Source organism: Monopterus albus, unplaced genomic scaffold, assembly GCF_001952655.1.
Source record: "Monopterus albus unplaced genomic scaffold, M_albus_1.0 scaffold186.1, whole genome shotgun sequence".
NCBI classification, from domain to species: domain Eukaryota; kingdom Metazoa; phylum Chordata; class Actinopteri; order Synbranchiformes; family Synbranchidae; genus Monopterus; species Monopterus albus.
In genome coordinates this window covers 955088-983063 of record NW_018128066.1, presented here as the reverse complement: position 1 = coordinate 983063, position 27976 = coordinate 955088, and the positions used below count along the sequence as shown (strand labels likewise).

General features: G+C 40.1%; 2 long non-coding RNA genes across 4 annotated transcripts in view; one reads left to right on the top strand and one right to left on the bottom strand.

The window, feature by feature from the left end:
• The window catches only part of LOC109969929 (uncharacterized), a 20952-nt gene extending 9376 nt beyond the window's left edge, over positions 1 to 11576 (bottom strand). Inside the window, exons 1-2 of one of the 2 annotated variants that reach the window (XR_002276336.1) lie at positions 11456 to 11576; positions 1186 to 1365 (exon numbers count right to left, since the gene is read on the bottom strand). This is a non-coding gene — a long non-coding RNA (uncharacterized LOC109969929). The other variant, XR_002276337.1, reaches the window with a different exon arrangement.
• Positions 11577 to 11691: 115 nt separating this feature from the next.
• On the top strand, positions 11692 to 18430 carry LOC109969928 (uncharacterized). 2 transcript variants are annotated; one of them, XR_002276334.1, is made up of 4 exons: positions 11692 to 11931; positions 12070 to 12123; positions 12396 to 12576; positions 16439 to 18430. It is a non-coding gene; the product is annotated as an uncharacterized LOC109969928 (long non-coding RNA). The 2 variants fall into 2 exon arrangements; XR_002276335.1 differs by lacking the exon at positions 12070 to 12123.
• The last annotated feature ends 9546 nt before the right edge of the window (positions 18431 to 27976 follow it).

Sequence of the window (27976 nt, the reverse complement as noted above, 5' to 3'; positions counted from 1 at the left end):
ATATATATATATGTATATGTGTGTGTGTGTGTGTGTGTGTGTATAAAACATGAACATGCTACCTAGAACTATGTTGCATATATTGTATAAGCCAAAGATCATCCTCCTTATTTCATCATTCAACAATGAAACCATCATAACTGGAAGAAAAAGAGTAGAGTAGAGTGTGCCACCAGCTCATTTCATTTTGCTCCTATTGTCCTTTTTAGCAGGTACTGAATCTCTTTTTTTCTTAGGGTAAAACAATGTCTTTTTTAATACATGAATGAAGCACAAAGACTGAGCAGCTTTTTACATACAAAGCTTTAGTTAGTCAGTTTTTGGATAAAGTCTGAATGAGGAGAAAAAATGACTGACTTTAGGCTGTAGTACCACTCTTTCTTCTGGTGTTAGATACATATTTGACATTTGAAAGACACTATAAAGAGAGACATTATAAAACAAAAAACTAAAGCTGGCAAGCTGAAATGATACCAAATATATTGCTAAAATATTAAGGGAACAGTTGATCATCAGTGTACAACACCAAGTCAGTTAGACTTCAGGGATATCAATCTGTCCATTTAAGGAAGCACAAGTGACTGAATCAGTTTCACCCATGGAAATGAAAGTGACAACAGGTACAAGGGAGAGGCAAAAACAAGACAGCCCCCCAAATGAGAAAAAGGAATGGTTTTGCATATGGTGGCCACAGACAAATGCTCTTTCATCCTTCCTGACTAACTCGTCTCAGGTTTTATGTTTTCCTAGTGTCCTTGTCACTACTGGTAGCATGAGGCAGTACCTGCAACCCAATCAGGTTGCATGGGTAGTCCAGTTACTCCAAGATGGCACATCTATATGTACATTCATAAAAAGGTCTCAAGAACATGGAGGAGATACCAGGAGAGCTAGACAGGGCTGTAGAAGGACAACAACTCAGCAGTGGGACTGGTATCTTCTCCTTTGTGCAAGGAGGAACAGGAGCTGCACTGTGAGAGCCCTACAAAATGACCCCCAGCAACTACTGGTGTGTATGTTTCTGATCAGACTGTCAGAAACAGATTCCGTGAGGGTGACCTGCCACCAAAGCTGGCAGGTCACCCATTGGTGCCCCATTCTCTTCACAGATGAGAACAGGTTAACAATGAGCACATGTGACAGGTGTGAAAGAGTCAGGAGTTGCTGTGGTGAACATTATGCTACCTGTAACATCATCGAGCATGACTGGTTTGGTGGTCAGTGATCATCTGGAAAAGCATATCCTTGGAGGGCCACACAGACTTCCACGTCATAGCCAAGGGTACCCTGACTGCTGTGAGGTACCAGGATGAAATCCTCAGAGTGACTGTCAGACCTTACGCTGGTGCAGTGGGCCCTGGGTTCCTGGTGCAGGACAATAAGGTCAAGGTCAAAGGTCAAAGTGTTTATTTGTCATATCCACGTTAGGAAACGTGTTTCCCTGTACAATGAAATTCTTACTTTGCCGTCAACATGAATGCCACACCATACAAGTGAAATATAAAGTAGATGAGCAATAACACAAATCTAAATAGGCAGTAACACAAATCTAAGGCACTTTAAAGCAGCAAGCAATAACCAGCTTCATGTGGTCAGATTGTCTGGGCAGTTCCCGGATGACGAACGCATTGATGCCATTGACTGGTCCTCATGTTCTTCTGACCTAAATCCAACTGAGCACCTATGGGACATTATGTATTGGTGCATAGGATGCCACTAAGTGGTACCACAGACTGTCCAGGAGCTCATGGATTCTCTGATCCAGGTCTGGGAGGAGATCCCCCAGGATACCATCTGCCGATTCATCAGGAGCATGACCAGATGGTGTTGGTAGTCCATACAGGCACATGGTGGACCATACACACCTCTGAGTCACATTGTGAGTTGCCATGATGAAATTTGTGCAACTAAGATGAGCCTGTGATTTCATTTTTTTCACTTTGGTTTTCACTGTGAGTTTGGGTTGATGATTTTGGTTTCCAATGACCAGTGTTATGTTTGTTCTGAACAAATTATACAATGTACATTAGTAATGGTTTTCAACTTGAATAATTTGTTTATTAAGATCTGATGTGTGATTTAAGTGTTCCCTTAATTTTTTTTAGCAGTGTAGTTATAGGGAGGAAACCAGATAAGACGCTTTCGGACAGAACAATTTTAGGGATTTAGTTCTAGGGATTATCCTACTGGAGAGCTCCTCCAAGAACTACACACCTTCATGGGCTTTTTCTGTTTGCATTCCCACTGCCAGTAGGAACGGTTAAGTGATGTAAAATGAAGCTGGCTGAATATTAGTGATTAGCAAACAAACTTACAATGGTTAAAATATACAGTAGTGATGTTACATTACCAGTAAATATTTTCTTTATATATTGATAATGTTAATTATATAAGGAGCCACTAGTCATGTAACTGAAGGTGCATTTGGGTAATTTCTGCTTATTCTGTACATCCCTTGTCTGTTGGTGTCATTTAGGCTTTGACTTTGTTGAAAACTATTTGGGGTTGTATGTTTAAGAGAGGCACACAGAGTGGATTTGTTTATGGGTGAGTTTCTAATAAAGTGCCTGCTCTCAGACAGAGCACCAAGACCATGTCATGCATATCTGTCATTTATTAATAAAATCACAGACACTGTATAATTAAGAGGAGAGAGGGAGGGTTCTGGAGAGCTGTGGTCCCAAAGCATCTGTTCCAACATATCATGTATTCCTTTAACTAGTGCAATATATCCAAGAAGACTTATTACTAGAAAAAAAAACATTTTGTTGTTATTGCACACCCTCAAATTTAACATGGCCATTTTCTTTTATAGTAAAGCCAGCAACCTACTTAATTTGACTTTTTTTAACTGCTATGATTAAAAATACACTAAAACACAAAACACAATCCTCAGCCCTTACCCACAACATGAGCCTGCAACTGAGATAACCACACCCACTATTTAGGCAGAGACACACCAAGTGGATGTGAAAGAACTAGCAGTGATGAATGCCGACTGCTGCGTCACCTCACATCACCTTTGTCTGGGCCAGTCAGGTAGAAAAAGTGACACTTGAACTCACTGCACAGACTACAGCCAACTAGCACCACCAGCGGGTGGCAGTATCTGTATTTGCCATTCAGAAAGGGAAAGAAGAAGAGCTAGAATGTGGAAGTATAAGCTATAAACAAAGCACCTCTCATTCAAAACAGCTGCTGTTTATAGTTTCTTCTAATCAAGAATATGTCTGATAAGAAGCTGCTAATGGTCCCTGGTTTGGAAGAAGAAAGGAGGCAGTGGAAAGACAAGGAGAAACGGCACTAAATGGGCAAACTCATGGATACTGCAGCAACAGGCTGAAGGGGCTTTCCTGAACTGTTCTCTTCTCATGGATTGATTCGGTAAGCTTAACAGCCAATCACAGTGGTCTCTTTCTCACCAACAAGGCCCGACTGGCTGATGCCAATTCAACATATGAAATTGGCTGAATGGCCACTGACAGGGACCAATTAGTGGCAATGACGTGGGACACACCAGGAGGACAGCACCCGACAAATGCTCCCTGACAGCCTGATGCTGACAGATGGCTTGGTGTGTCTCTGCCCTTACATGTGAGATTTTGTTGTCAGGTACAGTACAGTATGGGGGAAGTGGTGTACACTGGAAGGTGGTCCTCTGCATGCAGAGGAAGCAATAAATTGAAACTTAAGGTCAAAACACTAAATGGGGCAGAGAAGGTGTGCAGCTGGTAGACTGATAAACTGCTTCAGACCAGGGGCATGGTCTTCATTCACTGCATCTTTGAAATGACATCATCAGTTTGTACTGGAGGCAGTCAAGAGCTCTCTCCGGGTTTGGTGTATCGTAACTGCATTGCACCATTTTTTGTTGTTGTTACATGATTGTAAGTGAAAACATCACAGACATAAATTCAAGACTGATTTCATAGTATCTTAGAAATAATATACTGTTGTTGCTTATGTATATATTAAAGTGCATTTACCACTTTAGACTGGATGCTGAACAGAATCTGATTTACCATAACAAAGGCACACAGGATGTACCTTAACAGAATTCATGACTAATGTTTGGCTGAAAATACCTTTTTATGTGTTAAATATGTTGCAAATAAATTTCACAAACATGTGCCTGTGTTCCTATGTGAGCGTATGAACAAAGGTGCAATATATTTACAGCTTAGGCAGCACCTCCATCTGTATGTGTCTTTTTTTTTATTTTATCTTTGTTCCTTCAGTGCCAGTGACGTCTCTTACATTTTTCCACTCCTATCATGCAGAAATTGCCTGGACAGCCTTTTGGCTTGTGTTTGCCATCCATTTGTAATCCGGATAGAGGGGCCATGACTGTTTGGGCCTTGGGACAGCAGCAAAATCAATTGGCTAAAAATGACATCTGCCAGAATCTGCCACTGGAGCGCTCATAGGTACCATAAATGAAATCACAAGCCCTAATTGTGTGCTGATTTATTCACTTGTCTGAGTGCATCATGGCTGGACCAGCTAGTAGCCCCAGAGCCCTGTCTGTGCACTTGGTCATACATAATACATTTATTTATTTACCCATCCCTTCTGATTCACAGCATCACTGGGGGATATATACCCCCACCCCCACACACACCCAACATGCATCATCCCCCATGCCTTCGTCTACCTCCTCATTTGATTAACTCAGAACCCACCCCCCATTTTTGTGGTGGTATGTAGAATGAAATGGCTGTGGAGACAACTGTCACTTGGCTTAAGTAAGATAAATATGTCGGTGCCTGAAGCAGTTAGATCATGCTTGCATGTTTGACTGCATTTAGAATAGAGAGATATATTTCCAGCATTCTTTTCGTTGCCTTTTTGAAGTAAACTGTTCCAGGTTTTTCACCATTCATCTAATTGTGAGACAGAGTTGAGGCAGCTTACTGACGTCAGTTACAGCAGGTGGCATTTTGGCAAATAACAGCATGATTAAGAGACCGTGATTTAGAAAGCATGCAAGGCATAATTTTCACCGTATATTGTCAGTCACTTTCTCTTGGACCCTTGATAAAAGGCCACTATCACCCCAATGTGATATTTCCTCCATGCAGCCAGACTCTTCTGGGCCAGCACTGTGCTGAAACTTTAACCTAGCTCAAACACAGGCCTCAATAAAACATGAAACACTGGCTGCAAAAGTGTCTGATACAAAAATTGATACAGTCTCCACAGGCCACAACAAGAAATGTATCTAAGCCTAAGAGTTCATCTTGCTCTTTCTCTCACCTAGGGGACAGTCATAGAAGGTTACAAGCATGCCTGAGATGATACCACAGGAAAGAGACAGACAAGACAGAGAACTCTGTTTTTCATTATATCATGACTATGAGAGAGGCGCATACATATATATGAGAGAGAGAGAGATGATTCGAAATGTTGCAGGGATAAAGGGGCAGAGAGAGAGAGACAAAGAGAACAGACCAAATACAAAATCAATTTTTGGGGATGAGGTTGCCAGGAAATGACCTCTCAGAAATTGGGCAGAGAGGGATATCAGGCATATGGAATAGTATCAAATTAGAGAAGTGTATTTGTGTTGCTGAAATATGCCTTTGATGAAGCCATCTTTAAAATATCAAACATGTCATTGTGGATCTCACTTAAATGACATTTTCCAATATTTGTCCTACATTACTGTTAGCGACATCAGAATGTGTGAACATGGCACTGCGGCGGCCAGTAGGGAGATGGTGCTACGGTATCATTTAACGTGGTGAACAGCTATGCCTTTTCCAGCTCATTAGCTATCCCCTTCTTTGTCCCAGGCCATTTGATAGCAGCATTAATCTACGGCTCCACTAGGCTTCCTCTCCCTATTTACTGGTATTTCATGAAGATTACACCACTCAACCGTGTAAATGTATGCTTTTTTTCACCTACCCTGCCTAATGTGAGCCCCCAAACTCTGTGGAGTACCTTGTATAAACTTCTGCGACATGCAGCAGATTAAACAGTGCATTTCCCCAAAAGCCCAAAGAGATGAGAGGCAGGAGTGAATGAAAGGCGATCAAAGTGTTTGTCAGCAAGCCGCATCCTGCTCGTTCATGCTCACAAGATGTTTTTTGTGTGTATGTGTTTACCAGCAACATGGCTGCCACACTGCCATAAACACTGTCCTCCTCTGATTAGTATCACCTGTTATTTGATTACAACTACTTGTCTGTCAAGATGACATGATTAAAGATTATGACAAAAAAACCATGTCCTGTCAGGTACTAATATCATACTGAACATCTTCTCTCTTTGAATACTTCTGTAGTGTGAAACCCAGAAATATCAACACTATACATATTTTAAACATGGAACGTAGGAATTTTCTTACCACATTCGAAAGAATAAAGAAAAATAGGCACCGACACACATCTTCAAATCTAAACTCACTTCACTCTACCAATCCCAAAATATCACAAATAAAGACAAAAAAGTCTTACATATAGAAGCTTTGGCATATGGAATCATATACCACTCTTAAGGGTAGGTATCCTCAGGGAAGTGAGCAGCTCAGTTCAGTGTCAGGCTGAACCAACTTCATAAAATACCACAACTACTTTGTCACAAACTTCTTAGAGCCCAGTTTTTCTCTGGGTAAAGCAACAGCTCTGTGATCAGTCTGGCAGACCTCATCTCTCATGGGGCATCTGACTTTTTTATGGGGGAAAGACAGGAGATGCAAACTCATTTTGCCTAAAGCTTGCCATTCATCTAGACATGAAAGGTTTGGGTGTATTTGGCATTTAGAGAGTCACGGGCATGTTTGAAGGTAAGTCCATTCATTCTCTTTTTCCCTGAAAGGGTTTGCACTGTATAATGCAACCTAAAATCAGTTGGTTGACAATAAATGGCAATTCTATCTGTCAACTGTGGCATTCACTGTGATGTGCATCACATCACTGTTATGCATGTAACAGTAGCCATTTCTCATGGAGTAATTACAACTGATCAGTGGCGCCTGCAGCCATAATCTTCTACGCACCACGTGTACATTTTTTAAATGACTTTGCCTAAATTTTACATCACTGGTGGTCATTGTACAATAGAGAAATATAGTTTCACATTTATGGCCTGATCTAATATGATATCATATCACACACCCCTAGAGTGGATCACATCATTTCTACTCCCTCATGTGAGTCCTGCAGCTTGGAGTGAGTGACAGCAGCCACACACTTAATTTACCTTCTGTCAATAATGCCTGTAACATCATTGGGACATGTGCAGGGTATTTTTTTAATTTATCGTGGCTCGTGTGCTGCATTCATGTGTTATTTTGCATACTAATTATTGTGTATGGATTTAAGTGTCAGATCAAGGACCGGATGGAGTGCACCTCCCAAGAGCACCATCGGTCACTGTGTGGAAAGTTGGTATGGGAGGGTTTTGATGAGAGAGAGGCTGCTGAACTGAATGAGCTACAGAGGTGTTGCTCAAAGACAATGTGCATGCTGCGCTCACTTCAACCTGTGCAGGGGTCATGTTTTTAAGAAAATACAGTATGTGGTTATAATGACAAAAGAGCCTGCAGTATGTTGTTAAAACTAGAAAATACAGTATGTCGTAATAATGTGGAAAAATGTTTTAATATGAAAGTATCTTGTTATAATAAGGAAATACAGGAAATGTGTAAATTATGTCAACTTGGAGGGATGAGACTTTTAAATATTTCCTGTGTTTCCCTGTCACAATGTCCATATCAAATCATATCATGTGCCGGGCTTTTTCTTTGAAATCATGAAACACAGTTGGATGGAAGAAAATACAAATAACTTAATCCTTCCTCAGTCTCAGCTGGCCAATATAAAGTTCAATTCCAGGCTATTATGTTAGCCAATAGAAGGCACTGGGTGCTATTTCTCAGGGTCCATGAGTTCCCTGTGACTTTCAGGCAGATATTAAACTGCAATGACAAGAAATGACATCAGCATCCCTAACATCTTCATAGCCACCAGTTTCACAGCATTCACATTCTGTCAATGAGATTTAGTTTAGTTTTCTGTGAGAAAAGACCAATCACAGAATCTCTCAGCAAATTAAATGGAGCACATTGCTATTAGAAGTGTCATATTTAAAAAAAAAAAAAAATCAGTTGATATAAAGTGATTCGCTATTTGTATTTTAAGAGTTTCTCAAGAGATCCAAGTATGCCAAGAATGGTCAAGTTATGAAGGGAGTAAGACTACACAGCTTTCTATCTGTAGCTCCATTAAGATCTGACACCTTTGAAAACAGACAGCTTTGTGAGGATGTGTGGGCGGTAAAAAATGGACAAATAAGACACATCACAGAGGTAAACGGTCCAGCGCTTATTTAACAAGTTGTATCAGAGTGCCATCAAAGGCCTATTCGTTCAGCTAACACGCTCCACACTTGAGCTTATCAGCATGTCACTGACAATTGTGAGGATAACTATCACTCTGGAAGCACCCCACTCCACCCACCCCACCTCTCCTTAGCAACAGATGCTGCATTGAAACAACAATTATGCATACTAGCATTCTCATCAAATGTGAATGGTGGATGTCAACTCAGTGCCATCTACCCACACACACTCCAACTCTTGTTTATGCACAAACAAATTAGCCTGTGCTTTTCTGTTATTCATTTCCTTATTCAAGATGAGAACATGACCTCACGATTGCCATCATACAGTCGTCATGGTTACAGCAAAAAACAGTAAATCCCCATAATATTGATAACAGCTCACTGGTTCCAATGATGATGAAAATCTGGGCAATGGATACAGTATATCCCTTTTTCTAAATCCAAGATACTGCTTGTCAATTTAGAATAAAAATACTTGGCACTTCCACGTAGCTGAGATGGAGAATGACCTCTTCACAGAATGTACTCAGCAGAATTATGAATTAATTATTTAACGTCATATTTATGTGCAAGTAATTACAGTGGCAAAAGCAACATATGAATGAACTGCCCCCCAAACACCTCCACCCACAGTCTAAATATCACAAAGAGAGAATGATTAGAGACCATTAGGCAAAGCCTGCAGTAGACATGTCAATTCTGCCTGCCAACATTGGAGGCAATGTAACTTCTCCACAAATTTATTTTCTTTCATTCCATATTTATTTATTTATTTTGTTTACTGGATTTGTTTGGGAGGAGGAAGTGGCTGTCAATAAGCCTGGCCATGATAGTGTGGAAGTACTGCCAGTTCCAATAAAGCAGCAGAGAGATCATCGCAATGAAAGGTGACCTTGGCATAATTGAGATTCATCACAGAGAAAGCCAGGCGAATGAAGTGACAGGGTGGATGTGAGTGAGAAAAAAAGGTGCAACTAAAAAACACAACATAAATATTACATCCATTTTATGGTGGAACAGCCAACTGTTGGTTGGGCAGCAGGGCCTGAATCTCAATGTCAGGGACTGTATTTATTTAGGCCAAGACTGCAGGCTTATAGGCAACTGATCCTCCCTACTTGTATTCTATTTTTGCAAGCAGCACACATGTGAAGTGATAAAAAAGCAGCACCCTCCAAACAAACAAAAAGGAAGAAAGAAACCAGTTTAGAGTGGCCTGTAGGCTCTCTGGATAACAAGAGATAACAAAGTGCATGTTAGGAAGCACATGTTTCAACCACAAAGGAAGACAATGACAGCTCCCTATCACATTTTAACTTGTGTGAAGCAGTATGGCATTGCATAGTGTTAAAGGCACTCTGGAGAGATGTGAGCACAGCAAGGGATGAATAGAGGTTAGAGGGGGATGCTGGCATGTATGGGGATGGATTATAGTGTCTTTTCAGACCTGCACAATATGCATGTTTGGGTCTGGGCTGGAGCTTTCACATAGCAGCCACACTGTACTCCTGGGCTGGGGGGTGGGATCCCCCAGACATCCAAGGTTTTCTGTGGCCTACAGTACAACAATGGCCCACATTCTGGGTCCACAACCCACCTGGCCTTGTCTGATAAATGGTTTTGAAATAGGACAGACACTACACTGGTTCCAGCATGCAGTCCATGTGCCCAAACACATCACTATGCATTTCTGTTGCTGATTCTGTGAGGATGATTTTCAGGTACTTCTTTGACGGATCACCTGCTGTTTCTCACAATAAGCTTTAAAGGGGTATATTAGTGGTTTAGTATTGCATATCCATTACATTGGGGAACAAGCAACAGATTACAAAAAACAAAAAAACTTTCAAAAGGAAAGGAATTATCAAAATTACTTTTTCTCAATATTATGGGTTCAAATCATTGAATCCAATGTTTCCCATAACACAACTGGACAATGGTTTTCCATTAAACCTTTTCTTGCTCCACTGTCCTTCAAACTCCACTCTTCCAATTTTTTGATGACTTCGTCTTAGTTATTTTTGTTCAGAAATAAAAACACACCTGTTTTCACTGGCCAAATTGTGCTCTTCATGATAAGTAACATTTTTGTGTAAAATTGGTGGTGTGCCCCTTTTAGTTTCACCTCTTAAATTAGTTCATTCTTAATTTTCATTGTGCATGTATTTAGTATATATCATATTTCTATGGCTGTAACTAGAATCTCATTTTGGTAAGTATGACAAATCCAGAATATCTCTGTGCTGTTCTCATTCACTTTACATTGTCACTGGTCGGGGTCATGTTTCCAATGATTTAAGAGGGAAAATAAAATAATCATCACCAATACTTTCGATATCTTATATTTTTTCAGGCCCTCATTAGCTTATTAATCCCAACAAACCCAACAAATATTCCTTAACACTACCCATTTGTTTTATCTTGAAGTAGATGAGCACAAGACAGAAAGAGCAGACAGACAATGAAATCCATAAATTCATCTTTGATATCCTTGAATAATGAAAAAATTAATGGTTTATATATTCTACAGATTATTTTGCACAGGTACATTTATTTTTCCTCTTTGACAAAATGTATTTATTTATTTACAGTAAAACCTTGGATTGTGAATAACCTGGTCTGTGAGTCTTTTGCAAGACGAGCAATTTTTAAAAATAAATTTTAACTTGATAAACGAGGTGTTATGGTTGAGGCCCCCTCACCAGGAGGGTGAGGGAGAACTGAGGTAGGACTCAAGTTTGCAGACCCAGGTCCTAGTGAAAAAAGGTGGTTTAATGGTGGTAGCACAAAGTAACAGAGTTCAGCTATACATGCAACCAGGTTTGGACAGTACAAAAACAGATTAGGGCAGTGACGGCTGAGGAGACCAGGACAAACAGGTGAGCAAACTAATGGCAGGAACCAGAATAGGAGAATCAGGACGGACAGGTGAAAATAAGAGTGGCGAACGTACCGAAATCAACAGCACAGTGACTGTCAGCGTTGATCCCGATAACGTCTAGTGTAACACGTGTATACCATACTGAAAGATAATCGACTGCACAGGGACTGTCAGCGTCGAAAATCCAATCGCGTAACAAGTAACACATGTAATATTCATGCCTACACTTGCATCTGGAAGCGGGAGAGAGGTGTCTTCGCCAACCCACTTGAAGGCCGGGAGCAGGGGAGTGGCATCGTTGCCAACCCACACAGGATCTGGAAGCAGGGGAGTGGCGTCATTGGCGCCATTTAAATAAGGTAGGAAAGTAATTACAGTACTGCGCCTCAGCTGGGCGTGACAACCCACAAGTCACTAATCACAGAATGCGACACAGCTGAGGCACTGATCCCGCAAAAAGAGAGAGAGCAGGAGAGAGAAAGGCAGAAGAGAGGCAGGTGCTGCGAATGGCCGGCATCGCAAGATTTTATAAGGGAGAGGTGTAAAATTCACCAGATCCTCAAAAGGAGGCAAAAGCAAGTACCATTGGATAGGTTTCTTGTTAAAGTCGCACAAAAAGAAAAAAGATTTCAGCGAGCCAACAGATAGCAGATAGCTCCTTGCCCTCATGTCCCTCACGCCACCCATGCTTCTTTTCAAAGGTAAAGCGAAGGTTAATTTGTTTTATTTTTACGTTATACTGTATTTTGTATTACTGTAACCATTTTTGTATGAATAAGTGGTTGTGGAACGAATCATCTGAGTTTTCATTATTTATGTGGAAATTTGCTTTGATATAGGAGAGCTTTGGATTACGAGCAACTTGCCGGAACAAATTATACTCACAATCCAAGGTTTTACTCTATCTTTATTTTCCAAAAAAGTAACACTACTTACAGTATGTTTGGGGTCCATTTGACCCAAGTAAAACTTCACTATTTTTTAAAAGGGGAAACAGTGACTAATACTAACCAAAATCCAAGTGCCTTTTGCCAGAGTACTCTTCTGACTACTAACTAACTATATAAAAATGTACATTGTATATGGGGCCCATTGTCTTCGATATTCCCTCATGTGGTGTTTTAATGATGGTGGTGGAAATGCTGTCCAACACATCTGTCCAAAGTCTCCCACAGGTGTTCAACTGGGTTGAGATCTGGTGACTGTGAAGGCCACAGAATATGATTCACCTCATTTTAATACTCATCAAACCATTCAGTGACACCCCTTGCCCTGTGGATGGAGGTGCTGTCATCCTGGAAGAGACCACTCCCACCAAGATAGAAATGTTTCATCACAGGATAAAGGTGATCACTCATAACAACTTTGTACAAATTTGCAGTGATTCTTCTCTCTAGTTAACCCAAACTAAGCCCCCCAGAGCACAACAGAGCTACAGGATCCCCTCGCTGTTGGGGTCAAGCATTCAGGTTTTTCACCTGTTTGTCACCGATCAGTATCTTGTACCTCAAAGACAGTGAACCTACTGTGGCTTTTTTATACATTTCAATGACAAATCTCAAATCCAAGGGAAACAATTATTGCAATGAAAGAAAAATGAAATGGCTCTGCTTTCCCTTTTTTATTTGCTTGCTCAACCCAATAAAGAGTAAGCAGTTTTCCTGAGGATTGCCAGATTCCCATTGGAAAGTGAGGACATTTTGGCCAATCCTCACTTTTTAAAACAGCCTTTTGAGGGTTAAGATGGGTTTTAGGGTTCGGGTTAGAATTAGGTTTAGGTTAGGGTAAGGATTAGGCATTTACTGTAGTTTTGGTAGGAGTAAGAGGCTAGGGAATGCATTAAGTCAATGAGTGTCCTCACAAAAATAGAAGTACAAGTACAATGCGTGTATATGTGTGTGCATACCCTGCGGGTGGGGTGGGGGGTTCTACAGACATTTTTAGTTTTGATCATTATTACTTTTTACCAGAGATGCAAAACATCCATAACACTTAATGGAGTTGATCATTGGGGTCATTTCTCTACAGAAAAAAACACACTGCAGCATTATACCCATATCAGCAGAGCTTGGAAGGATGTTTTGAGTGCTACAAGTTTTTTTTAAGTAAAAGGGAATGTTAAAAAAAAGATGAAGCTTGTGCTGAGGCTGCACAAACAATTAGGCACTTCCATGTTTTATAATTAACTGGCTTCATAATCTTTCAAGGATTAAAAGGGCAGCTAATGACCAAAAAAAATGGGATTTGGTAAAATCAAAAAGGATTAATTACTTCTCATATTTTGCAAGGTGACAGTAATTACTTTCATCTACTCCAACAAAAAAGGGAATAAAATAATTGGCAGACACTTAATTAAAGGTTACAGTTTTGACATAATTGTGAAAGACAAGACAATTAAAAGTCCTATTATTTAATCAAGATACATACTGAGTAATTGCTGTGTTGCTCTCTGGAGGGCTAGCAAATGTGGGCTCTGTGAAGGGTGGAGAGGGTTTGGTAAACATTGAGAGGATAGTGAGAAGGATGGACTGCTATGTCCTGCTAACCCATCCAGACAAGGTTATTGCTAGGGTTCAAACTTCAGAGGGGCCCTGGAGGAAACTCAGCCACCTCTATAGCAGATTATGGTGAGCCCCATAAGAATTGAGAATGTGAAAACCTCCCATTATTGTCAAGGTTATACCAGTAAGATACCTCAAAAAGTCAATGGTCATATTCCCAAGAGGCTCTTGGTGATTTGTTACCTGGATGTTTCAGACAGAGCTACCTCAGAGAACAGAAACTTTGGAAGAGATAAAAAGGCTGGTTTGTCTTCAGCACCCAATGTTAATGCACATATCTTATTTGAAATGTGTGCTGCACTTGCAAATCATTAGGCTGTGCCACTGCAAGCCCACTGAAATTTAGAAGCGCAGCATACAAAAACTGGCCAATTCTAATTATTTTCTTGAATTCGCTGGGTTGAAAAAATATTAAAGAGAGAAAACTTAATAACAAGCATCACAAAAATGTACCTCAGATTCTTCATGACATGACAGCAGACATCACTAAAAAAAAGTATAAATATTTTATAGTTACATTTATTGCACTAAAGTTGGCATGTGAAAAGTTTGTTTTGTTTCAGAGGTGTGTGTGAACTCTTGTGCAGTCCCATAGCTGGTAAAACAAACAAAAAAGTCTCGGATGACCTTTGAATTTCTTAGCAAAATAAATCACGGCCTACATGTAGCATGTGACTTGCAGCAAGCATTCACTGAAACTTCCATTCCACATTAGAAACAACAAATTGTAGCAGACAAACAATTCTTATTTACGTATGTGTGTTGTATATATCATCTCATTTTGTTCACGTAGTAGCATCCAACACTGCTATCTGTTTATCTCTGTATGTCCATCTCCTAACAATCATTCTTTGTTACTTTGAAATTTGACATTATTAAATACATATTATACATTTAATATACTTATATCAGCAACATTTCAGTGTACTATCGGCTAAGCATAAATTCATACTATAAATGAAGCAGCTTTAGATTTAGTTATTGACTTTACAAGTTAGAAGTTCACAATGTGTTTGTAACTAATGCTAGCTGGCATTACTTGCTTTGCATCAATTGCTTCTGCCACTGACACACACCTTGTCCTCAAAGAAGCAAGAATGTGGGTGTCAGCAACATATTGTTTGCTATATTGCATGTTCTCCATGCTGTAAATGCTATCTAAAAATTTCAGGTAGCATTGGACATGGTGGACTTGGATATTTCTTTCAGTTTAGAAATGTTTTCATAGTTGTTAGCTAGTAGGAAAAGAATGGATTAGTAGACAAACCAACCCAATCTCTTAGAAATAATTTTCATATACTACCCATATAATTTGTCAGAGGTGGCACAGCAGTGCGGTGGTTAGCTCTGTCGTCTCACAACAAGAAGGTTCGAGCCCGGGCCCAGAGCCTTTCTGTGTGGAGTTTGCATGTTCCCCCTGTACATGTGTGGGTTCTCTCCAGGTACTCTGGCTTCCTCCCACAGTCCAAAGACATGCATTACCTGTAGGAGGAAGTGAGTGAGTGAGTGAGTTTGTCTATATGTCAGCCCTGTGATATGGTGACCTGTACAGGGTGTACCCCTCTGCTCACCCAAAGTCAGCTGGGATTGGCTTCAGCACCCCCGCAACCCTATTCAGGAATAAGCGGTATGGATAATGGATGGTTTGCCAGTTAGGGATGCAATGTTTTGTTTTTGTTTTTTTTGCCAGTATAGGATGTGCTATATTTTTGTACACTATCCTCTCTTACTAAATTCAGCTAGAATAGTGAACGTACTAAGCACTAAAATTTGACATGTTGTGCCCTATGTTTGGTTAGGTTTAGGCAACAAAAAAGTGAGAGAGAGAGAGAGAGAGAGAAACAGATGTCAAAAAGTAGTTATAAATTAACTGGCTCCTGTGCCATTTTTCCAGCCAAATTTATTTGTCAATGAATACTTTCAGTGTGGGCATTTTGTGACTTGATAAATACATTAAAACATTTCCTAACTATGTTGATATAAAAAAGTAATCCAGACAACATTGCTGTTTTCTATAGTATTATTAATAGTAATATTAACAGGATTTCTTGGAAACAACACTGGACAAACAAGGCACAGGGAGTGAACAGAAGATGCAAGATATACTTAGAAAAAGGTTACTTAGTGAAAGTTGTGTTGCTTTTTAATACAGTGAGTTTTACACAGTTTCTGGTTCAAATTTTAGATATGTCAGCATAGTTGAGTTCTATTGGTTAATGTCTACACCAGCCTGTTAAGTACAATCTTTGTTTCATCTACACTGTAATGGTCATATATTATCCAGACAGACGTAAGAGACAGCCAGTGCTGAACTTTGACAACAACCTTTTTCAACCTAAATCTTTTCAAACTCATAAAACTCAAAAAGCCTGACTCTCCACTGAAGTGCATGTAAGAGGCCACGACTTCTTGTCTGTGATATCTAGGTCAGACATAATCAAACATCAGATTCTCAGCCCAAATGACTGATTCAGAGAGCAGCCATCACTCATGTCTGCCTCCTTAAGGTTTGCTCTTTGACTCAGTCTCTCTCTCCTTCCTCCATTTTTCCATCTTCAGTCTAATGGACAGTAGCCAGGATTTCTCCTCGGAGGTAATTTTCCTCAGGTATTCTTTAATTACATATAATTTTGTATTCATGGTCCAGGTATTCATCACCACTTTGCTCATTGCTCGTTGGCTGAATGATGAAAATTTTCCACAACCATATGCACTTCCCAAATGGAATTACTCTGCCTCAGAAGAAGAAAGGGGTGAAGAAAATGAAAGATTTGCCTGGACAGACAAGATGAGACAAGTTCTGTTGATGAATGACAATGAAGCTGACTTGATACAGTATCTCAGAAAAGTTTTAAATGAAAGACTTCGCTGAGCTCACTGAGAGGAATGCAGTTCTTATTGAATCTGTCAATGGTGCCCGGCATCCACAGTATTGTTGTTTCTCAACATGACATCAATTTATGATGACTCTAAACATAATTGCACAGGGTAGAGCTGAATCCTATACTGTCTAACCCCCACCCCCCAATAGCTATTAATGTTTGGTTGTGCATCCATCAAGTTCCTATTTATGAAGTTACATTTGCTAATTTACATTGTCAAAGCACCAGTCTATCATAATTGCCTCACTGTTTGTTTGATCATCGGTTCATCCTAGTATTGCTCTGTGAAGAGAATATAACATAATTGCTTGTCTAATCACACCAGGTTCACATTTATTTTGCCAAATCATATGACCTCAGTGAGACTGAATTCCTTAAAAAGGACCACCAATTTGTGCATCAGAATATTTTAACTAAATATTGTGTAAATGTTTTTAGTATAACTGCCATTGGAACTGAGTTAATGTATGAAGTACAAAGTAGTAAGATATGAAATCCTATTGTAGGTACTACAGTAATTGTGCATCAAAAGAGAGGCAAGCTGTATCCATGTTTTAATGCGGAAAATATGAGAGTGTGAAATCCACAGCTTCACAGACATACCAGAAAGCCTTTGTTCAACTGGATTTGCCTAGAAGGAATGAACAATCTAATCAAAGCTTGTTCCCCCTAAAGAATACTGTTAATGAGTTACAGCATTCCCGACATTTTTATTCAGTCTTGTGGGTATATATTCTAATAATTATTGATGTCTAATTATCACCAAAATGCTGTAAAATGTTCCAAAGATGGACAGCATCAGTGTGTTGCAGGCATAAAACATAATGCCACTATCACTGATGTAGAATATTTAGAAAGCTGATATTTAATGATGAAAACATTTTGAGATTTACATTTTTCTGCTGAAAATGATCAGTGATTGCAAGGACACAGTGGATGTTTAACAGATCAACAATGACAGCAGTTCTGTGTCACCAAATGCTATCGTTGTTGCAGCATGTTGCTCCTCTGACTGAACTGTTTGACACCCGCTGTCACTCCTCAGCAACCCACATGCCAGGCCAGGGAAGTACACAACAGATGGAAATGGAAGTGAAAATAATTATGCTAAACAAATTGGTTTTTTGTAGTGGCATTTCTCCATTTCACATTCCAGTAAATGTTGCATTGTCCATTGTCAGTATGACAGCCAAGAATGCCTGGATTGCTATTCCTACTGGAATCAAACCCACAAAGTGCTTTTTACCACTGTGACACATTAACTGTACCACGTGGGACAAGTGGTCTGCAATTCAATTTTATTGTTTGATTTTTTTTTTAAATTAAACTATTAAGCCATGATAATTAGACATGGACTTTAGGATCACTCTGTACAATAGCCCTCCTCTTCAGTCTTGCAAGCCAGACTCTCTCCATATCCAAAAATGTATTCCAACAAGAGAACATTTGGCACAAGTCATAGTGTATATAAAAGAAAGTAAAATTAACCTAGGGAAATGAAGCAAAATACTAACACACCCAAATTATATATATATATACACACACACACACACACACACACACATATTAAGCTGCCTTTTATTGTACCTTTAAAATGTTGTCATCACCACTGTGGCCAGAAAGATTGAATATCAAGATGCAAGAAGCATAAGTCCCACACTGTAATTTGCCTCCCAGTGCTGTAATGCATTATATCCAGTAACTTATTATGATATCAGTTACTGCCTTTGTTTTACATGTAGACACGTTGAAGGAGGGAAACATAATTAAAGCATAGTATTAAAACTGCAAAATTAATTTTGGCTATCTGAAGTTATTTTAGGCTTAAAATTTGACTGGGTTAAATCTATCACCCAAATCATTGAATCAGATGACTTTCTTTAATGCCACAGGTTATTCTAATGCATGTTTAGAGCCAGTATTCTGAGAATGACCACAGACTCTGCAGTTCTGTGCAGTTTTTTGGGGGGGGCTTTTTAAGCTCCATGTCTCCTGGCAAACTTGAGTGTTGTGGGTCTCACTTCATATAAAGGAGTCAGTCAGTGCTCTCTGCTGGAGAAACTATCTGATGCCATCAGAAACCAACTTTAATATTTCTTCTGCATTTTTAAATGCAGTTTCTTGTTAATCAAAAGAGTTTAAAGAGCTATTTTACCTCAGATTTTCTCATTAGGGTAGGTAAAGCTGAGTTCCAAATATACTTACAGGACAAAAGCACAGCATGAAAATGTCAGTTCAGCCAGAGCTACATGAGAATCATTCACAGCAAGCTCTCTCTCAACTAGTGATCTCCACCTACAGTCCTCCTGAAGGGTTGTTGAGTCTGTATATGCCAAAGGTCTGTGCAATGTCAGGTCAGTGGAGGAAACCCATCAAAGATGTTATTAGTAGAAAACAGTCGTCATGCAAGAAGAAGAACCTGCTAGAAGAAGTCTATGTTGGCATCCATCAGAGGAAAGGAACCAACAGCAAAATCTCTCTGTTAAGTCCAGCACTGACAGGTGGGGGATTCCTTGTCAAAGCAGAAAAATCAGAGCTTATTGAAACTGCTGAAAAAAAGGGACAGCTGAGCTGTTACAGTGAAATACAAGGTAGCTGCCTGTGGCCAGAAGACAGCAAATACCAAAACATGTTCTCTTTTGGTCCTGCCATGTTTCTCTCTGCATTCTGTGCTTCAGTTTATGTCAGCGTGACTATACTGTAAATCTTTATGAAGCTACCAATAATATTGCTTGACAGAACTTTGTTTCGAAATAAAGATTTTGTTCCTGCTGGGTGCTTTTTTTGTAGTTTTTTATGGATATGACCAGCATATCTTGACAGCAAAACACTTTGTACACCCACAAGATTTCGAGATAAACTTAGATTCACTGTGCTCCAATAGACAAGGCTCATAGGAGAACCTTAGAAGGACTAAAGCTACCATCGTACTCCAAAGAAAACTACACTTAGCATGTTCTAATGAGCAAGATGACCAGTTTGAGAAACTCAATTTGGACTAAAACTGATTTCCCTAATAAACCCTACAGCCAGGTCCAAACAATACTCTACAGCATAATGTGAATTTTCATTTAAACAAGATTCAAGATATAATGAGATTTTTGTAATATATTTCACATTAAATTACTTTATATTATTTATTTATGTTATTACAACATATCACTTTATGACTATGTCCTTAAATTTGCATTTGCACATATCAACCACACTGCTTGGGTTATTCCACTTTTACCACAGATTAACATTTCTATCCGGATATAAACACAAATACAAATACCACCAGACTCTGAAACTTGCCTTACAGTAGGTCCAGTATTTACTTTTGTAAATACCCAGTTTGAGATGGGTCCCAGCAATTCTCACTCATCCTTTCAAATGTCTCGGCATTTTCTTAATGGTTTGACACATTTGGTACTGAGATATATGGTGCCCAGACAATGTATCCTGTTAATTTTGGTTTTTTTTTTTTTACACCAGCATTCTAGTTTTTAATAGAAGTATCTCAATAACTACAGTGCCTTGCAAAAGTATTCGGCCCCCTTGAACTTTGCGACCTTTTGCCACATTTCAGGCTTCAAACATAAAGATATAAAACTGTAATTTTTTGTGAAGAATCAACAACAAGTGGGACACAATCATGAAGTGGAACAAAATTTATTGGATATTTCAAACTTTTTTAACAAATAAAAAAACTGAAAAATTGGGCGTGCAAAATTATTCAGCCCCCTTAAGTTAATACTTTGTAGCACCACCTTTTGCTGCGATTACAGCTGTAAGTCGCTTGGGGTATGTCTCTAACAGTTTTGCACATCAAGAGACTGAAATTTTTGCCCATTCCGCCTTGCAAAACAGCTCGAGCTCAGTGAGATTGGATGGAGAGCGTTTGTGAACAGCAGTTTTCAGTTCTTCCCACAGATTCTCGATTGGATTCAGGTCTGGACTTTGACTTGGCCATTCTAACACCTGGATATGTGTATTTGTGAACCATTCCATTGTAGATTTTGCTTTATGTTTTGGATCATTGCCTTGTTGGAAGACAAATCTCCGTCCCAGTACTCAGGTCTTTTGCAGACTCCATCAGGTTTCCTTCCAGAATGGTCCTGCATTTGGCTCCATCCATCTTCCCATCAATTTTAACCATCTTCCCTGTCCCTGCTAAAGAAAAGCAGGCCCAAACCATGATGCTGCCACCACCATGTTTGACAGTGGGGATGGTGTGTTCAGGGTGATGAGCTGTGTTGCCTTTACGCCAAACATAACGTTTTGCATTGTTGCCAAAAAGTTCGATTTTGGTTTCATCTGACCAGAGCACCTTCTTCCACATGTTTGGTGTGTCTCCCAGGTGGCTTGTGGCAAACTTTAAACGACACTTTTTATGGATATCTTTAAGAAATGGCTTTCTTCTTGCCACTCTTCCATAAAGGCCAGATTTGTGCAGTATACGACTGATTGTTGTCCTATGGACAGAGTCTCCCACCTCAGCTGTAGATCTCTGCAGTTCATCCAGAGTGATCATGGGCCTCTTGGCTGCATCTCTGATCAGTCTTCTCCTTGTATGAGCTGAAAGTTTAGAGGGACGGCCAGGTCTTGGTAGATTTGCAGTGGTCTGATACTCCTTCCATTTCAATATTATCGCTTGCACAGTGCTCCTTGGGATGTTTAAAGCTTGGGAAATCTTTTTGTATCCAAATCCGGCTTTAAACTTCTCCACAACAGTATCTCGGACCTGCCTGGTGTGTTCCTTGTTCTTCATGATGCTCTCTGCGCTTTAAACGGACCTCTGAGACTATCACAGTGCAGGTGCATTTATACGGAGACTTGATTACACACAGGTGGATTCTATTTATCATCATTAGTCATTTAGGTCAACATTGGATCATTCAGAGATCCTCACTGAACTTCTGGAGAGAGTTTGCTGCACTGAAAGTAAAGGGGCTGAATAATTTTGCACGCCCAATTTTTCAGTTTTTTATTTGTTAAAAAAGTTTGAAATATCCAATAAATTTCGTTCCACTTCATGATTGTGTCTCACTTGTTGTTGATTCTTCACAAAAAATTACAGTTTTATATCTTTATGTTTGAAGCCTGAAATGTGGCAAAAGGTCACAACGTTCAAGGGGGCCGAATACTTTTGCAAGGCACTGTATTTGATGGATTGCTGTGAAATTTGGTACACAAATTAATGGTCCCCAGAGGATGAACTGTAATGTTGGCTTTCTAAATTTTCCATTCTCTCCTCCCTGATTTTTGTGTCACTGAGCAGGAACACCTTGTGCTTGTGCTTTTCAGTTGCAATGTATTGGATATTAAGAAAAATCAAGCAAATAAAACTACTTTGGTTATTCTTTGTGCTACTTTAGTGTCAAGTCTCACAACACTGAGAAGAAATACTATACCTATTGCCAGTTTCTTGTATAGCAACCTTATTTGCAAGATATCATTCATCCTTGAAGTGATGTTAAGCATATCACATAGCCTCACATAGACAAAGACTGGCTGTCAAATTTCAGCACAACATCCAAATTCAAGCTGTTTGTCAAATGCCATGAAAGCTGCTGCTTTTACCCAGCAACAGATGAATAGAGAAGAAGCCACTTATTGGGTTGCACCCTCCTGCTCACCACCCCACACCACATGAGCATCCCCACTGACAGAAACAAGATGAAGAAATGCTTCAATCTGTATCCAGGCTTTGCACAGAAGACAGCAAGGGATATCATGCTGCATGCCACCTTGTGGGTTTTTTTGTGCTTTAAACTGTCTGTGCTGCAAGAACAGATGAAGAATATGTCTGTTAGGACTCTACAATGAACCTCTGTAGCTGGCTGTTTTTTTTTAAATAGTGGCTGGGGGCTGGGTCCTGTCAGCATTACTACCCGTTAGAGGCTTGCTCATTGATGTTCACTTCCAGCAAGTTTCATGAGTGTTTTCAGGATATTTTTGTACACAGTAGTAGTAGAAGTAGTAAGAAATATCAGTAAAGAAATGGCATGTTATCTGTGTATCAGTGAGCATAAAACTTGTTTTAACCACTTTTCATATGATAAATGTCAAAATATCAAATGAATGCACTTCAATGCATCAATTTATAGCAATATTTAATTTCAGTGGCGTGGTCCCTGGTAGGCTAGTGGTTAAGGGGTTCAAATCAGGGTTGCGTCAGGAAGGGCATCCGGCATAAAACACGTGCCAAATGTCAACATGCAAGTGGTCAGTGTGACGATTCGCTGTGGCGACCCCTAAAACAGGAAAAGCTGAAAGTGACTTTCTTTCATTTAATTTCAGTGGAGTTACATGTAAATGGGTTTAACTGGACTGCTACTGGGCCAACTTCACCAGTTGCATTACACTTAAAAAGGTAGTTCACTAATCTTGTGACCATTAAAAACACACAAATAATGTAAATTCTGGTTCAGATAAAGGATGGTGTAAAAGCTGTCACTCTGGTGTTTGACTGGCACCGACTTCATATGATAGGTCTTGGTCTGTTGTCAAGCAAACTGCATGTTCTTTTTTTTTATGATTGTAGCATCAAAAGCTGAACTAATACAAAAGCCACCTGCTGAATGTCACCTGTCAAGGTATATGGGGAGTGTCCATAACAGATATTTGATAACCACAGTAAAACACATAACGCATGGACATCACTATTGGGTTTTATATTGTGTTCATGTCTTACTCTGTGTATTTTGACATTCTGTCATTAACAAGTAAATGAAACATACCAACCATACAGTAACTCCTGTTCTGAAATAATCACCATTATTTACAACTTGTACAAGTGTAACAGTTTCTTGATTATCCATTTTACTCCTTTCAGCTTGATTACATTTTGGATGCAAACAAAAACTGTTACTTATCAGATTGCAATTTTACACAATTTCTTTTCTCCCTACTGGGTAGTTTATAATAAACACTAAACCAACTCCAGCAATAAAATATTTGATGATTAAGCATTTGATGCACAATCCTTACGTCATCGCCACCGGACCATTACTCCTTCAATGGCCACTGACTTCGCTGCTGCTTTTCTAGACTCTGACTTCCACTTTTCAGAAGGTCTAAAGTGTCCTTTGTGCCTGGAAGCTTTCCCCTCTTCCTTCCTGTTACATTCACTCACTTGTCAGAGGTGAGTGAGCGAAGAAAGACATAGACCCAGAGGGCTGACTTCAGTGCAAGCGATTTAATAGTGCTGTACAATATAAACAGTGATGTGTAAAGGCAAACCAACTATGTAATGTAGGACCAGGTGATGATCAGCTAGCAAGAAAAACAACAGATGAAGTGTGGATATGATGAGGAAGGCTGAGCTACGGATGCTAGGGTCACTCCTGGTCTGGCCGGTGGGTGATAGATGGCTGGGGAGAACAGAGTAGACAGAGATGGTGAGTAGATGGAGTCCGATGACTGTGTACCGACCTGGCTGGTGGAGGCTGGAAGGGTGGTGAGGATAATGGTCCGGAGTACAGTAACTGTCCGTAGGGAATGACCGAGGAGAAAAGTCAGGGCAACCAGCCTGAATAAAAGCAAAACCGATGATAGCAAGAGAGGAATAGCGCTGGTAGTCGGGCAGAACGCAAGAACGAACTGGCAAGGGAGTGAAAAGTGAGTCGGGTATAAATAAGGTGAAGGACTGAGTGAAAGCAGCTGGTATCAAATCAAGGAAACGAGTGGCAGATGTGCAAGGTGACGTGATCAGGGACCAAAACACAAAAAAAAGGAGGTGAGAGAGGCAGGTGCAGCCGAGCAAACCTGACACTTCCACTTTACATACTACCAGAACTTGGATTCCATTGCCCCATTTAAGGAGAGGTCTGTCAAGAGCACATTTGATCCATGGCTAAATAATACCACCCATGTCTTGAAGAGATGCTACAGGCGGGCTGATGTAAATGGAAGAAGGATAGACTGCATGTCTCCCTGGCCATCTTAAGGGACAGCCTTGCTACTTATCAAAAAGCTGTAAAAGAAGCTAAAGCTCAATGTTTATCCAATATCATTTCTAATAATAGCCACCATCCTACAGTTTTATTTAACACTATAAATTCTGTTATTAATCCTGTCACTAGTGTGTTCAACAAGGTCTCTGTGCATAGCTGCAATGATATCCAACATTACTTCATTGATAAAGTTTTGTCTATCAGGCAGAGTATCCCCATGTCCACAACTGCTGTTCCAACTGGGTCTCCTGTACAGTTTGCCTTGGAGAACATTAAGCCAGTTTTCTTGTTGCAGCTCAAAAATTCACTGCAACAGCTAAAATCCACTTATTGCCCTCTGGATATTGTCCCTGTTAGGATAAGGAAGGAGGTCATTGACAGTCTTGGGCCTTGCCTGGTCACATTTATTAACAGCTGCCTCAGTGGGTATTGTCAGTGGGTATTGTCCCCACTGCCCTTAAGCATGCTGTAGTCAGACCACTTTTCAAGAACCCCAATTTCGACCCCACACTCCCTTCTAATTTTCGTCCAATCTCACATTTGCCTTTTTTATCCAAGGTTATGGAAAAAATTTTCCTCACACAGTTAGTCTCATCTTGAACTTTATGCTGTTGTTGAGAATTTTCAATCAGACTTTAGGTCCCGGCACAGCACTGAATCTGCACTACTGAAGGTGCACAATGATATTCTTACAGCCCTTGAAAAGAGTCCCGTTGTTCTAGTGCTTCTGGATCTCACAGTAGCCTTTGACACCGTGGACTATACACTTCTTATTTCCCACCTTGAACATTGCATCGGCTTGCGTGGTGCTGTGCTCAAATGGTTTATTTCTTTTCTGACCAATAGGACCTTTTCAGTTGTGATCAACGATTCTACCTCTACAATAGGTAGGTAGGTACTTTATTCATCCCTCAATGGGAAAATTTCAGTGTTTAAGCAGCAATGGAGAACAAACAACATAACACCATGAGAAACAAACACCACACACATATTCTGATAAACAAATTCCAAGTACTCAAAAATAGACAGAATCAAGTATTTGAATAATCAAGAACAGAATTTACATATGTGCATATTAACCATGCATTTTACCCCAGGATTTGAGTATTGCACCTCATTTGACTATTACATAGTCCCTCATACTTTCACCTAGCTTATCCCTGCAGTGATGTATTGTACAGTCTGATTGCTGTGGGGAGGAACAACCTTCGGTAACGCTCCTTCTTACACTGGGGATGTAACAGTCTTGCACTAAAGGAACTGTTCAGAGCCTCTACTGTGTGGTGCAGGGGATGGGGGGGTCGTGCATGATGGATGTTAGTTTTACCAGCATCCTTCTGTCTGCCACCTCCTCGATGGAATCCAGGGGGCAGCCCAGCACAAACCCAGCTTTCTTGAACAGCTTGTTTAGTCCCTTTCTGTCCCTGTCCGCACTACCTCCCACCCAGCCCACAACAGCGTAAAAAACAGCATATGCCATTACAGTATCATAAAAAATCTGAAGGAGTGCCCCTCGCACACCAAAGGACCTCAGTCTCCTCAACAAGTGGAGGCGGCTCTGGCCCTTCTTGTACAGGGAATCAGTGTTTTCAGTCCAATCCAGCTTATTGTTGAGGTGAACACCCAGGTATTTAAAAGTGTCCACAATCTCAATATCTGAGCCCTGAAAACTCATCAGGGTGAGTGCTGGTGATTTCCACTGGGGCTACTATATGTGCTACCGTTAGGTTCAGTTATCTCTAAGCATAACATATGCTTTCATTTTTATCTGCATGTGCAGATACTTACCATTCATGCAGAGTGGCGTTAATGTACTAGTCCCCTTGCGCAGATGTTTGCATGATATTAAACAGTGGCTAGCACAGAACTTCCTTTATTTGAATGAGGGGAAGACTGAATACATCGCTTTTAGCCCAGACTCTACTCACATTGTACCCGGCCTAGGAGCTTCAGCCCCTTTATTCACTCAAACTGTGAAAAACCTAGGAGTGTTATTTGATAGCAGCCTCAAATTTGACAAGCAGATTAGTTCTGTGGTCAAAATAGGCTTCTTTCAGTTGAGGTTCTTAGCAAAGGTCAGGTATCAAGTCAACCTAGAAAAAGCCATTCATGCTTTCATTAGCTCATGACTTGACTTCCTGAGGAAGATTGACCCCTGCAAAGCAGCAGAACTGGACAACATCCCTGGGAGAGCTTTCAGGACATGTGCCAGTGAGCTGGCTGATGTTCTCACCACCATTTTCAATCTCTCCCTCAGCCAGAGCATCGTTCCCACCTGCTTTAAGACCACAACCATCGTCCCCCTTTCCAAGAAGAGCCCGGTCACCTGCCTGAACGACTACAGGCCAGTGGCACTCACTCCAATCATTATGAAGTGTTTTGAGAGACTGATACTAGCCCAAATCCAGAGCAGTATACCAGACACCCTGGATCCCCTGCAGTATGCCTACCGGCCCAATAGGGCCACCTCAGACATAATCACGGCTGCTCTCCACTATTCCCTTTCTCACCTGGAAAATGGAGACTCTTACATCAGGATACTCTTCATTGAATACAGCTCCGCCTTCAACACAATTGTCCCCCACAAACTCACCCACAAACTGTCCACACTGGGTCTGCACCCCACCCTGTCTGTTCTTATGGTGTTGTGTTGGTTGTTCTCTATTGCTGCTGTAACACAGAAATTTCCCCACTGTGGGATCAATAAAGTACCTACTCTACTCTATTACTCTAAAGTATTAGAGGATAATAAAAATAACATGAAAGGTACTTGGAATATATTAAATAAATTGATTAGAAACAGTTCCAGCAAGAGTAACTACCCTCAATATTTTATGGTTATTGATACACCGGTCAATAAATTGGAGGATGTAGTTGATAAGTTTAATAGGTTCTTTGTGAATGTTGGTCCTGGTTTAGCAAGAAGCATTTGTACAGATGATACATCCGTCACTATAAATAATAATACAATTGAAAGGAACATGAGTTCTATGTTTTTGAAGCCCATAGTTGAAAAGGAAATTATAGAGATAGTGAATAAATGTGGTAACAAAACATCTAGTGATAGTGATGGTATCACTATGACAACTGTTAAATGGGTAATTGAGGGGATATGCAAACCATTAACCCATATTTTTAACATGTCATTTCGACTTGGTCAGTTCCCCAATAATATGAAAATAGCAAAGGTTATTCCACTGTATAAATCTGGTGATAAGCACAACTTCACAAATTATAGGCCGGTTTCTCTGTTGTCACAATTTTCAAAAATCCTGGAAAATCTCTTTAAAAACAGATTAGATACATTTATTGATAAACATAAAATCCTCTCTGATTGTCAGTATGGTTTTAGGTCGAACCGGT